Source organism: Oncorhynchus keta, unplaced genomic scaffold (assembly GCF_023373465.1).
Source record: "Oncorhynchus keta strain PuntledgeMale-10-30-2019 unplaced genomic scaffold, Oket_V2 Un_contig_5540_pilon_pilon, whole genome shotgun sequence".
Taxonomy (NCBI): Eukaryota; Metazoa; Chordata; class Actinopteri; order Salmoniformes; family Salmonidae; genus Oncorhynchus; species Oncorhynchus keta.
In genome coordinates this window covers 183,985-197,500 of record NW_026288354.1, presented here as the reverse complement: position 1 = coordinate 197,500, position 13,516 = coordinate 183,985, and the positions used below count along the sequence as shown (strand labels likewise).

Below are 13,516 nucleotides of genomic sequence, written 5' to 3'. Positions count from 1 at the left end.
GGTCCCCTCAGAGGGTTAAACGGGTCCCCTCAGAGGGTTAAACGGGTCCCCTCAGAGGGTTAAACGGGTCCCCTCAGAGGGTTAAACGGATCCTCTCAGAGGGTTAAACGGGTCCCCTCAGAGGGTTAAACTGGTCCCCTCAGAGGGTTAAACGGGTCCCCTCAGAGGGTTAAACGGGTCCCCTCAGAGGGTTAAACGGGTCCCCTCAGAGGGTTAAACGGATCCCCTCAGAGGGTTCAACGGGTCCCCTCAGAGGGTTAAACGTTTACAGACAATTATCAGTCAAAGTTTTATCATGGGATTACAGCTAGCTGGATTTGGGCTGAGAGATTATTCAACCTAACGCTCTCTACTGGGAGGGGGGGAGTGAGGAGAGAGGGGGGAGCCAGAGATTATTCAGCCTAACGCTCTCTACTGGGAGGGGGGAGTGAGGAGAGAGGGGGGAGCCAGAGATTATTCAGCCTAACGCTCTCTACTGGGAGGGGGGAGTGAGGAGAGAGGGGTGAACCAGAGATTATTCAGCCTAACGCTCTCTACTGGGAGGGGGGGAGTGAGGAGAGAGGGGGGAGCCAGAGAGTGAGAGGGACGAGGAGAGAGGGGGGAGGCAGAGAGTGAGAGGGACGAGGAGAGAGGGGGAGGCAGAGAGTGAGAGGGGGGAGGAGAGAAGAGAGAGGATGGGAGGCAGAGAGATTATTCAGCCTCACGCTCTCTACTGGGAGGGGGGGAGTGAGGAGAGAGGGGGGAGCCAGAGATTATTCAGCCTAACGCTCTCTACTGGGAGGGGGGGAGTGAGGAGAGAGGGGTGAACCAGAGATTATTCAGCCTAACGCTCTCTACTGGGAGGGGGGGAGTGAGGAGAGAGGGGGGAGCCAGAGAGTGAGAGGGGGGAGGAGAGAGGGGGAGGCAGAGAGTGAGAGGGACTAAGAGAGAGGAGAGAGGGGGGAGGCAGAGAGAGGGGGAGCCAGAGTGTGAGAGGGTGGAGGAGAGAGCGGGGAGCCAGAGAGTGAGAGGGACGAGGAGAGAGGAGAGAGGGGGAGCCAGAGAGTGAGAGGGGGGAGGAGAGAGGAGAGAGGGGGGAGCCAGAGAGTGAGAGGGGGGAGGAGAGAGCGGGGAGGCAGAGAGTGAGAGGGACGAGGAGAGAGGGGGAGGCAGAGAGTGAGAGGGACGGGGAGTGAGGAGAGAGGGGGGAGTTAGAGAGAGGGGGGAGCCAGAGAGTGAGAGGGGGGAGGCAGAGAGTGAGAGGGATGGGATGTGAGGAGAGAGGGGGAGGCAGAGAGAGGGGGAGAGAGCAAAAGACAGACAGAGAGAGAGCGAGAGAAAGAGGCCGGCAGACAGACAAACAGACAGAGAGAGAGAGGCAGAGTAAGAGGCAGACAGAGACAGTGTAAACAAGTGTAAATTTGAGGCGACAGAGCAGATGGTTGGTACCTTCACAGAGGGAGGGAAGCAGTGGGCCTGATGACCGCCCCAGAGGGAGGGAAGCAGTGGGCCTGATGACCGCCCCCAGAGGGAGGGAAGCAGTGGGCCTGATGACCGCCCCCAGAGGGAGGGAAGCAGTGGGCCTGATGACCGCCCCCAGAGGGAGGGAAGCAGTGGGCCTGATGACCGCCCCCAGAGGGAGGGAAGCAGTGGGCCTGATGACCGCCCCAGAGGGAGGGAAGCAGTGGGCCTGATGACCGCCCCAGAGGGAGGGAAGCAGTGGGCCTGATGACCGCCCCAGAGGGAGGGAAGCAGTGGGCCTGATGACCGCCCCAGAGGGAGGGAAGCAGTGGGCCTGATGACTGCCCCAGAGGGAGGGAAGCAGTGGGCCTGATGACCGCCCCAGAGGGAGGGAAGCAGTGGGCCTGATGACCGCCCCAGAGGGAGGGAAGCAGTGGGCCTGATGACCGCCCCAGGACCAAGCACCAAAAGTCGGGGCCCAGAGGTCAGGAAAGCGTGGTGCTTCTGCAGCCTGCCTGACACACGCCACGTCCATGTAAATACATCGCACTGCAAACACCCGAGAGCGGGGGTGGTGGGGGAAGAAAGACAGAGTTGGAAAGAAAATTATGTAATGGAATTTTAATGAAGAGGAACGATATGAAAGAGAAAATAAATGTAGAGTTAACAAATGTCAGGGAAACTGCCCCCGAGGCAGCAGTATGGTGAGAGAGAATCAGAGAGAAATAACCAACTGCATCCAAAATGTCATCCTATCAAATCAAATCACCAGGGGGGGTAGAAGCTGTTCAAAGTCCTGTTGGTTCCACACTTGTTGCAATGGCCGAACGGTAAAAGAGATAACAGTCTACGGCTTGGTTGACTGGAGTCTTTGGCAATTGTTTTAGGGGCCCCTTCCTCTGACATCGCCTGATATAGAGGTCCCGGATGGCAGGGAGCTCAGACCCAGTGATGTACTGCCGCCGAGTAAGGATTCGATCTTAGTCTTGTGTTGACGCTTTGCCTGTTTGATGGCTCATCGGAGGTCGTAGCGGGATTTATTATAAGCTTCTGGGTTAGAGTCCCGCTCCTTGAAATGCGGCAGCTCTAACCTTTAGCTCAGTGCTGATGTTGGTTAGAGCGTTGGACTAGTAACCAGCAGGTAGCCTAGTGGTTAGAGTGTTGGACTAGTAACCAGCAGGTAGCCTAGTGGTTAGAGTGTTGGACTAGTAACCAGCAGGTAGTCTAGTGGTTAGAGTGTTGGACTAGTAACCAGCAGGTAGCCTAGTGGTTAGAGTGTTGGACTAGTAACCAGGCAGGTAGCCTAGTGGTTAGAGTGTTGGACTAGTAACCAGCAAATCAAATCAAATCAAATCAAATCAAATCAAATCAAATTTTATTTGTCACATACACATGGTTAGCAGATGTTAAATGCGAGTGTAGCGAAATGCTTGTGCTTCTAGTTCCGACAATGCAGTGATAACCAACAAGTAATCTAACTAACAATTCCAAAACTACTGTCTTATACACAGTGTAAGGGGATAAGGAATATGTACATAAGGATATATGAATGAGTGATGGTACAGAGCAGCATACAGTAGATGGTATCGAGTACAGTATATACATATGAGATGAGTGTGTAGACAAAGTAAACAAAGTGGCATAGTTAAAGTGGCTAGTGATACATGTGTTACATAAGGATGCAGTCGATGATGTAGAGTACAGTATATACATATGCATATGAGATGAATAATGTAGGGTAAGTAACATTATATAAGGTAGCATTGTTTAAAGTGGCTAGTGATATATTTACATAATTCCCATCAATTCCCATTATTAAAATGGCTGGAGTTGGGTCAGTGTCAATGACAGTGTGTTGGCAGCAGCCACTCACACTGTTAGTGGTGGCTGTTTAACAGTCTGATGGCCTTGAGATAGAAGCTGTTTTTCAGTCTCTCGGTCCCAGCTTTGATGCACCTGTACTGACCTCGCCTTCTGGATGATAGCGGGGTGAACAGGCAGTGGTTCGGGTGGTTGATGTCCTTGATGATCTTTATGGCCTTCCTGTAACAACGGGTGGTGTAGGTGTCCTGGAGGGCAGGTAGTTTGCCCCGGTGATGCGTTGTGCAGTCCTCACTACCCTCTGGAGAGCCTTACGGTTGAGGGCGGAGCAGTTGCCGTACCAGGCGGTGATACAGCCCGCCAGGATGCTCTCGATTGTGCATCTGTAGAAGTTTGTGAGTGCTTTTGGTGACAAGCCGAATTTCTTCAGCCTCCTGAGGTTGAATAGGCGCTGCTGCGCTGTTCTTCACGGCGCTGTCAGTGTGAGTGGACCAATTCAGTTTGTCTGTGATGTGTATGCCGAGGAACTTAAACTAGCTACCCTCTCCACTACTGTTCCATCGATGTGGATAGGGGGTGTTCCCCTCTGCTGTTTCCTGAAGTCCACAATCATCTCCTTAGTTTTGTTGACGTTGAGTGTGAGGTTATTTTCCTGACACCACACTCCGAGGGCCCTCACCTCCTCCCTGTAGGCCGTCTCGTCGTTGTTGGTAATCAAGCCTACCACTGTTGTGTCGTCCGCAAACTTGATGATTGAGTTGGAGGCGTGCGTGGCCACGCAGTCGTGGGTGAACAGGGAGTACAGGAGAGGGCTCAGAACGCACCCTTGTGGGGCCCCGTGTTGAGGATCAGCGGGGAGGAGATGTTGTTGCCTACCCTCACCACCTGGGGGCGGCCCGTCAGGAAGTCCAGTACCCAGTTGCACAGGGCGGGGTCGAGACCCAGGGTCTCGAGCTTGATGACGAGCTTGGAGGGTACTATGGTGTTGAATGCCGAGCTGTAGTCGATGAACAGCATTCTCACATAGGTATTCCTCTTGTCCAGGTGGGTTAGGGCAGTGTGCAGTGTGGTTGAGATTGCATCGTCTGTGGACCTATTTGGGCGGTAAGCAAATTGGAGTGGGTCTAGGGTGTCAGGTAGGGTGGAGGTGATATGGTCCTTGACTAGTCTCTCAAAGCACTTCATGATGACGGAAGTGAGTGCTACGGGGCGGTAGTCGTTTAGCTCAGTTACCTTAGCTTTCTTGGGAACAGGAACAATGGTGGCCCTCTTGAAGCATGTGGGAACAGCAGACTGGTATAGGGATTGATTGAATATGTCCGTAAACACACCGGCCAGCTGGTCTGTGCATGCTCTGAGGGCGCGGCTGGGGATGCCGTCTGGGCCTGCAGCCTTGCGAGGGTTAACACGTTTAAATGTCTTACTCACCTCGGCTGCAGTGAAGGAGAGACCGCATGTTTCCGTTGCAGGCCGTGTCAGTGGCACTAGCCTAGTGGTTAGAGTGTTGGACTAGTAACCAGCAGGTAGTCTAGTGGTCAGAGCGTTGGGCTAGTAACCAGCAGGTAGTCTAGTGGTTAGAGTGTTGGACTAGTAACCAGCAGGTAGTCTAGTGGTTAGAGTGTTGGACCAGTAACCAGCAGGTAGTCTAGTGGTTAGAGTGTTGGACTAGTAACCAGCAGGTAGCCTAGTGGTTAGAGCGTTGGACTAGTAACCAGCAGGTAGTCTAGTGGTCAGAGCGTTGGGCTAGTAACCAGCAGGTAGTCTAGTGGTTAGAGCGTTGGACTAGTAACCAGCAGGTAGTCTAGTGGTTAGAGTGTTGGACCAGTAACCAGCAGGTAGTCTAGTGGTTAGAGCGTTGGATTAGTAACCAGCAGGTAGCCTAGTGGTTAGAGTGTTGGACTAGTAACTAGCAGATAGCATAGTGGTTAGAGTGTTGGACCAGTAACCAGCAGGTAGTCTAGTGGTTAGAGTGTTGGACTAGTAACTAGCAAATAGCATAGTGGTTAGAGTGTTGGACCAGTAACCAGCAGGTAGTCTAGTGGTTAGAGTGTTGGACCAGTAACCAGCAGGTAGCCTAGTGGTTAGAGCGTTGGACTAGTAACCAGCAGGTAGTCTAGTGGTTAGAGCGTTGGACTAGTAACCAGCAGGTAGTCTAGTGGTTAGAGTGTTGGACCAGTAACCAGCAGGTAGTCTAGTGGTTAGAGTGTTGGACTAGTTAACAAAAGTTTGCAGGATTGTCCCCGAGCTGACAAGGTGAGCATCTGTCGTTCTGCCCCCTGAACAGGCAGTTAACCCACTGTTCCCCTGAACAAGGCAGTTAACCCACTGTTCCCCTGAACAAGGCAGTTAACCCACTGTTCCCCTGAACAAGGCAGTTAACCCACTGTTCCCCTGAACAAGGCAGTTAACCCACTGTTTCCCTGAACAAGGCAGTTAACCCACTGTTCCCCTGAACGAGGCAGTTAACCCACTGTTCCCCTGAACAAGGCAGTTAACCCACTGTTCCCCTGAACAAGGCAGTTAACCCACTGTTCCCCTGAACAAGGCAGTTAACCCACTGTTGTTCCCCTGAACAAGGCAGTTAACCCACTGTTCCCCTGAACAAGGCAGTTAATCCACTGTTCCCCTGAACAAGGCAGTTAACCCACTGTTCCCCTGAACGAGGCAGTTAACCCACTGTTCCCCTGAACAAGGCAGTTAACCCACTGTTCCCCTGAACAAGGCAGTTAACCCACTGTTGTTCCCCTGAACAAGGCAGTTAACCCACTGTTCCCCTGAACAAGGCAGTTAACCCACTGTTCCCCTGAACAAGGCAGTTAACCCACTGTTCCCCTGAACAAGGCAGTTAACCCACTGTTCCCCTGAACAAGGCAGTTAACCCACTGTTCCCCTGAACAAGGCAGTTAACCCACTGTTCCCCTGAACAAGGCAGTTAACCCACTGTTCCCCTGAACAAGGCAGTTAAACCACTGTTCCCCTGAACAAGGCAGTTAACCCACTGTTCCCCTGAACAAGGCAGTTAACCCACTGTTGTTCCCCTGAACGAGGCAGTTAACCCACTATGCCCCTGAACAAGGCAGTTAACCCACTGTTCCCCTGAACAAGGCAGTTAACCCACTGTTCCCCTGAACAAGGCAGTTAACCCACTGTTCCCCGGTAGGCCGTCATCGAAAATAACAATTTGTTCTCAACTGACTCGCCTACTTAAACATACATAGTCGGCTTAGAGATTCGAACCAGCTACCTTCCTGTTACTGGCCCAACGGTCTTACTCGCTAGGGCTACCTGCCGCCACCCTTATCTTTCAGTGTTTAGGAAACACATTGGTAATCTTCAGACTGTTTGCGTAGATCAGTTGCCAAAGCAGAGTCTCTCGTCGAGCTGTGTGGTGAGTCTGACATAGGAACTATGTCGATGCGAAGATATAACATCCCATGTGCTTATTTTTACACTCCTGCACCTCCTGCCAACGCCCAACACTATGTTGCTGTCTGCTTCAGGTTGTCCTTCCTGTAGCATCGTGTTATGCAGCAATACAGGCCTGGATAATAGACCTCCCATGGAGGGGGAGGGGGGCTTGCTCTCAGTGTTACCGGACTGAGAGGCCCCGTGGTGGGCATGAAGGGCTGGAGCGACCTGGGGGGTATGGAGGAAGGGGAGGTGGGGGGGGCTTGCTCTCAGTGTTACCGGACTGAGAGGCCCCGTGGTGGGCATGAAGGGCTGGAGCGACCTGGGGGGTATGGAGGAAGGGGAGGTGGGGGGGGCTTGCTCTCAGTGTTACCCGACTGAGAGGCCCCGTGGTGGGCATGCAGGGCTGGAGCGACCTGGGGGGTATGGAGGAAGGGGAGGGGGGCTTACCCTCCATGTTACGGGAATGAGAGGCCCCCGTTGTGAGCATGAAGGTCAACAACTGTTCTGGACGACTGTGTGATCTCGTTCTCTGTAGACAATGTGAGTAAGACCTTTAAACAGGTTAACATTGGAAACGCCGCGGGGGCCAGACGGGATACCAGGCTCACATTCATACTGCTACTCCAGTCCAGACACAGATCACAGTGCCCCCCCCTCTGTTGAGACAATAAACGATTCCCTTTAGTCATGGGTCAGTACCTTTGGTCATGGGTCAGAACCTTCAGTCATGGGTCAGTAGCTTTAGTTATGGGTCAGAACTTTTAGTCATGGGTCAGAACCTTCAGTCATGGGTCAGAACCTTTAGTCATGGGTCAGAACCTTCAGTCGTGGGTCAGAACCTTCAGTCATGGGTCAGAACCTTTAGTCATGGGTCAGTACCTTTAGTCATGGGTCAGAACCTTCAATCATGGGTCAGAACCTTTAGTCATGGGTCATAACCTTTAGTCATTGGTCAGAACCTTCAGTCATGGGTCAGAACCTTCAGTCATGGGTCAGAACCTTTAGTCATGGGTCAGAACCTTTAGTCATTGGTCAGAACCTTTAGTCATGGGTCAGAACCTTTAGTCATGGGTCAGAACCTTCAGTCATGGGTCAGAACCTTTAGTCATTGGTCAGAACCTTTAGTCATGGGTCAGAACCTTCAGTCATGGGTCAGAACCTTTAGTCATGGGTCAGAACATTTAGTCATGGGTCAGAACCTTCAGTCATGGGTCAGAACCTTTAGTCATTGGTCAGAACCTATAGTCATGGGTCAGAACCTATAGTCATGGGTCAGAACCTTTAGTCATGGGTCAGCTAATCAGAACCTTTAATAATGGGTTAGAACCTTCAGTCATGTGTCAGAACCTTTAGTCATGGGTCAGTACCTTTGGTCATGGGTCAGAACCTTCAGTCATGGGTCAGTACCTTTAGTCATGGGTCAGAACCTTCAGTCATGGGTCAGTACCTTTAGTCATGGGTCAGAACCTTTGGTCATGGGTCAGAACCTTCAGTCATGGGTCAGAACCTTTAGTCATGGGTCAGAACCTTTAGTCATGGGTCAGTACCTTTGGTCATGGGTCAGAACCTTCAGTCATGGGTCAGTAGCTTTAGTCATGGGTCAGAACTTTTAGTCATGGGTCAGTAGCTTTAGTTATGGGTCAGAGCTTTTAGTCATGGGTCAGTAGCTTTAGTTATGGGTCAGAACTTTTAGTTATGGGTCAGCTACTCAGCAACATGTAGGGAGGGTGGGTTTTCTCTCTTTCCCTCTCTTTTTCTTTCTCTTTCTCTCTCTCTCTCTCTCTCCCGCTCTCTCTCTCTCTTTCTAAATCTCTCTCTCTCTCCAGCTCTCTCTCTTTAGTCATGGGTCAGAACCTTTAGTCATTGGTCAGAACCTTTAGTCATGGGTCAGTACCTTTAGTTATCCAACAAAAAAGGCCATGTTGCATTGTGACCCAGTACAATATGTAAAGTTGTGGTATTGAGCAACAACAAAGCGTTTTCAGACCAACGAAGGTTTATATTTCCATGTCATGCGTTCCAAATCGCACCCTATTCTCTATACAGTAGTGCACTACTTTTGGCCAGAGTCTTATTGGCCTGGTTAGAAGTAGTGTACTATGTAGGGAACAGGATGTCATTTGTGACTCAAGCCCCCCATGTAGAACCTTGACACATTTTAAAGGCTTTTGATTGGGTAAGGCCTTCCTCTTTGATGTGTGAGGGGGGAAAATGTTGTTTCTCCACTCTAACGCTGAGGGGTTTGGGTAATTTAGACGTTAGGGACTTGTTTATGACCACACAGTAGCATCTTAAAGCAAACACAGTTAGCTTTCTGCTGTGTCTGTTTATGACCCTTCTTTCAGCTTCATGACTCCATGAAGGATGTCTATAAAGAGGTGGAGTCTCTATAATGATGTGTATAAAGAGGTGGAGTCTATATAATGATGTCTATAAAGAGGTGGAGTCTATATAATGATGTCTATAAAGAGGTGGAGTCTATATAATGATTTCTATAAAGAGGTGGAGTCTATATAGGGATGTGTATAAAGAGGTGGAGTCTATATAGTGATGTCTATAAAGAGGTGGAGTCTATATAATGATTTCTATAAAGAGGTGGAGTCTATATAGGGATGTGTATAAAGAGGTGGAGTCTATATAATGATGTCTATAAAGAGGTGGAGTCTATATAATGATGTGTATAAAGAGGTGGAGTCTATATAGTGATGTCTATAAAGAGGTGGAGTCTATATAATGATGTCTATAAAGAGGTGGAGTCTATATAATGATGTCTATAAAGAGGTGGAGTCTCTATAATGATGTGTATAAAGAGGTGGAGTCTATATAATGATGTCTATAAAGAGGTGGAGTCTATATAATGATGTCTATAAAGAGGTGGAGTCTCTATAATGATGTGTATAAAGAGGTGGAGTCTATATAATGGTTATAAAGAGGTGGAGTCTATATAATGATGTCTATAAAGAGGTGGAGTCTATATAATGATGTCTATAAAGAGGTGGAGTCTCTATAATGATGTGTATAAAGAGGTGGAGTCTATATAATGATGTCTATAAAGAAGTGGAGTCTATATAATGATGTCTATAAAGAGGTGGAGTCTATATAATGATGTCTATAAAGAGGTGGAGTCTATATAATGATGTCTACAAAGAGGTGGAGTCTATATAGTGATGTTTATAAAGAGGTGGAGTCTATATAATGATGTCTATAAAGAGGTGGAGTCTATATAATGATGTCTATAAAGAGGTGGAGTCTATATAATGATGTCTATAAAGAGGTGGAGTCTATATAATGATGTCTATAAAGAGGTGGAGTCTATATAATGATTTCTATAAAGAGGTGGAGTCTATATAATGATGTGTATAAAGAGGTGGAGTCTATATAATGATTTCTATAAAGAGGCGGAGTCTATATAGTGATGTCTATAAAGAGGTGGAGTCTATATAATGATGTCTATAAAGAGGTGGAGTCTATAATGATGTCTATAAAGAGGTGGAGTCTCTATAATGATGTGTATAAAGAGGTGGAGTCTATATAATGATGTCTATAAAGAGGTGGAGTCTCTATAATGATGTCTATAAAGAGGTGGAGTCTATATAATGATGTCTATAAAGAGGTGGAGTCTATATAATGATGTCTATAAAGAGGTGGAGTCTATATAATGATGTCTATAAAGAGGTGGAGTCTATATAATGATGTGTATAAAGAGGTGGAGTCTATATAATGATGTCTATAAAGAGGTGGAGTCTATATAATGATGTCTATAAAGAGGTGGAGTCTATATAATGATGTCTATAAAGAGGTGGAGTCTATATAATGATGTCTATAAAGAGGTGGAGTCTATATAATGATGTCTATAAAGAGGTGGAGTCTATATAATGATGTCTATAAAGAGGTGGAGTCTATATAATGATGTCTATAAAGAGGTGGAGTCTATATAATGATGTATATAAAGAGGTGGAGTCTATATAATGATGTCTATAAAGAGGTGGAGTCTCTATAATGATGTGTATAAAGAGGTGGAGTCTATATAATGGTTATAAAGAGGTGGAGTCTATATAATGATGTCTATAAAGAGGTGGAGTCTATATAATGATGTCTATAAAGAGGTGGAGTCTATATAATGATGTCTATAAAGAGGTGGAGTCTATATAATGATGTCTATAAAGAGGTGGAGTCTATATAATGATGTCTATAAAGAGGTGGAGTCTATATAATGATGTCTATAAAGAGGTGGAGTCTATATAATGATGTCTATAAAGAGGTGGAGTCTATATAATGATGTCTATAAAGAGGTGGAGTCTCTATAATGATGTGTATAAAGAGGTGGAGTCTATATAATGGTTATAAAGAGGTGGAGTCTATATAATGATGTCTATAAAGAGGTGGAGTCTATATAATGATGTCTATAAAGAGGTGGAGTCTATATAATGATGTCTATAAAGAGGTGGAGTCTATATAATGATGTCTATAAAGAGGTGGAGTCTATATAATGATGTGTATAAAGAGGTGGAGTCTATATAATGATGTCTATAAAGAGGTGGAGTCTATATAATGATGTCTATAAAGAGGTGGAGTCTCTATAATGATGTGTATAAAGAGGTGGAGTCTATATAATGGTTATAAAGAGGTGGAGTCTATATAATGATGTCTATAAAGAGGTGGAGTCTATATAATGATGTCTATAAAGAGGTGGAGTCTATATAATGGTTATAAAGAGGTGGAGTCTATATAATGATGTCTATAAAGAGGTGGAGTCTATATAATGATGTCTATAAAGAGGTGGAGTCTATATAATGATGTCTATAAAGAGGTGGAGTCTATATAATGATGTCTATAAAGAGGTGGAGTCTATATAATGATGTCTATAAAGAGGTGGAGTCTATATAATGATGTCTATAAAGAGGTGGAGTCTATATAATGATGTCTATAAAGAGGTGGAGTCTATATAATGATGTCTATAAAGAGGTGGAGTCTATATAATGATGTCTATAAAGAGGTGGAGTCTATATAATGATGTCTATAAAGAGGTGGAGTCTATATAATGATGTCTATAAAGAGGTGGAGTCTATATAATGATGTCTATAAAGAGGTGGAGTCTATATAATGATGTCTATAAAGAGGTGGAGTCTATATAATGATGTCTATAAAGAGGTGGAGTCTATATAATGATGTCTATAAAGAGGTGGAGTCTATATAATGATGTCTATAAAGAGGTGGAGTCTATATAATGATGTCTATAAAGAGGTGGAGTCTATATAATGATGTCTATAAAGAGGTGGAGTCTATATAATGATGTCTATAAAGAGGTGGAGTCTATATAATGATGTCTATAAAGAGGTGGAGTCTATATAGTACATTTAACAGTCTATCCATGGACTTGAGGAAATGTTTTTTATTTCTTCAAATGCTATAGGATCCTGTAGAATCATGTCATATTGTAGTTCTATGCATAATTACAGAATATATTGTGGTTATTTGTCAGTTGTTCTGTTTATAGACCAGACCAGAAATGGACAGACTCATTAGACCAGTTCCCCCACTTCTTCCCCAAGTATATGCTCTTGATCAACTGGACAGAGTGCCTAACATATTTATTTCACAAAAAGCAATGCTTTTGGATCATTTAGGAAGAGTGAACAGGTCAATGAGTGCGTAGTGCACACGATTGGGATATGGCCTGAGTCTGGACTCTAGAGAGAGAGATGCACAGAAACAGGAAGTGTGTCTGAGAAGTCTAAAGAGGTTATCCTGGTTCATAATACAGTCTTGTTTCTCTAAGGAGGTTATCCTGGTTCATTATACCCTCTTGTTTCTCTAAAGACCTTATCTTGGTTCATTACACCATCTTGTTTCTCCAAAGAGTTTATCTTGGTTCCCTTCGGAGTCTTTTCTATCCTCCACAGAAGGACATGAACCATTCAGACCTCACCGTGGTATATCAGGTCTGGGGAGGAAATGTGTTAAGAGTCCTAATGATACAGCAGGTGTAAATATTTTATACCAGCCAGTCAAAGCACTTCAGATAGGAAATGGGGCCCAATCCGGTTCTCAATCCGTGCTCTCGATATAACCCTCAGCCTCTTACTAAGAGATAACGTTAGATATAACCCTCAGCCTCTTACTAAGAGATAACGTTAGATATAACCCTCAGCCTCTTACTAAGAGATAACGTTAGATATAACCCTCAGCCTCTTACTAAGAGATAACGTTAGATATAACCCTCAGCCTCTTACTAAGAGATAACGTTAGATATAACCCTCAGCCTCTTACTAAGAGATAACGTTAGATATAACCCTCAGCCTCTTACTAAGAGATAACGTTAGATATAACCCTCAGCCTCTTACTAAGAGATAACGTTAGATATATCCCTCAGCCTCTTACTAAGAGATAAACTTTAGATATACATTAGATATAACCCTCAGCCTCTTACTAAGAGATAACGTTAGATATAACCCTCAGCCTCTTACTAAGAGATAACGTTAGATATAACCCTCAGCCTCTTACTAAGAGATAACGTTAGATATATCCCTCAGCCTCTTACTAAGAGATAACGTTAGATATACATTAGATATAAACCTCAGCCTCTTACTAAGAGATAACGTTAGATATAAATTAGATATAAACCTCAGCCTCTTACTAAGAGATAACGTTAGATATAACCCTCAGCCTCTTACTAAGAGATAACGTTAGATATACATTAGATATAAACCTCAGCCTCTTACTAAGAGATAACGTTAGATATAACCCTCAGCCTCTTACTAAGAGATAACGTTAGATATAACCCTCAGCCTCTTACTAAGAGATAACGTTAGATATATCCCTCAGCCTCTTACTAAGAGATAAA

General features: G+C 45.8%; 1 protein-coding gene and 1 long non-coding RNA gene across 3 annotated transcripts in view; both read left to right on the top strand.

Annotated features, from left to right (window-relative positions):
- The window catches only part of LOC127925407 (nuclear receptor ROR-alpha A-like), an 82,695-nt gene that overhangs the window by 4,255 nt on the left and 64,924 nt on the right, over positions 1-13,516 (top strand). The gene's annotated exons all lie outside the window — the stretch shown is intronic.
- Positions 9,058-10,988, top strand: LOC127925416 (uncharacterized). Its single transcript, XR_008120891.1, has 3 exons — positions 9,058-10,039; positions 10,162-10,223; positions 10,658-10,988. It is a non-coding gene; the product is annotated as an uncharacterized LOC127925416 (long non-coding RNA).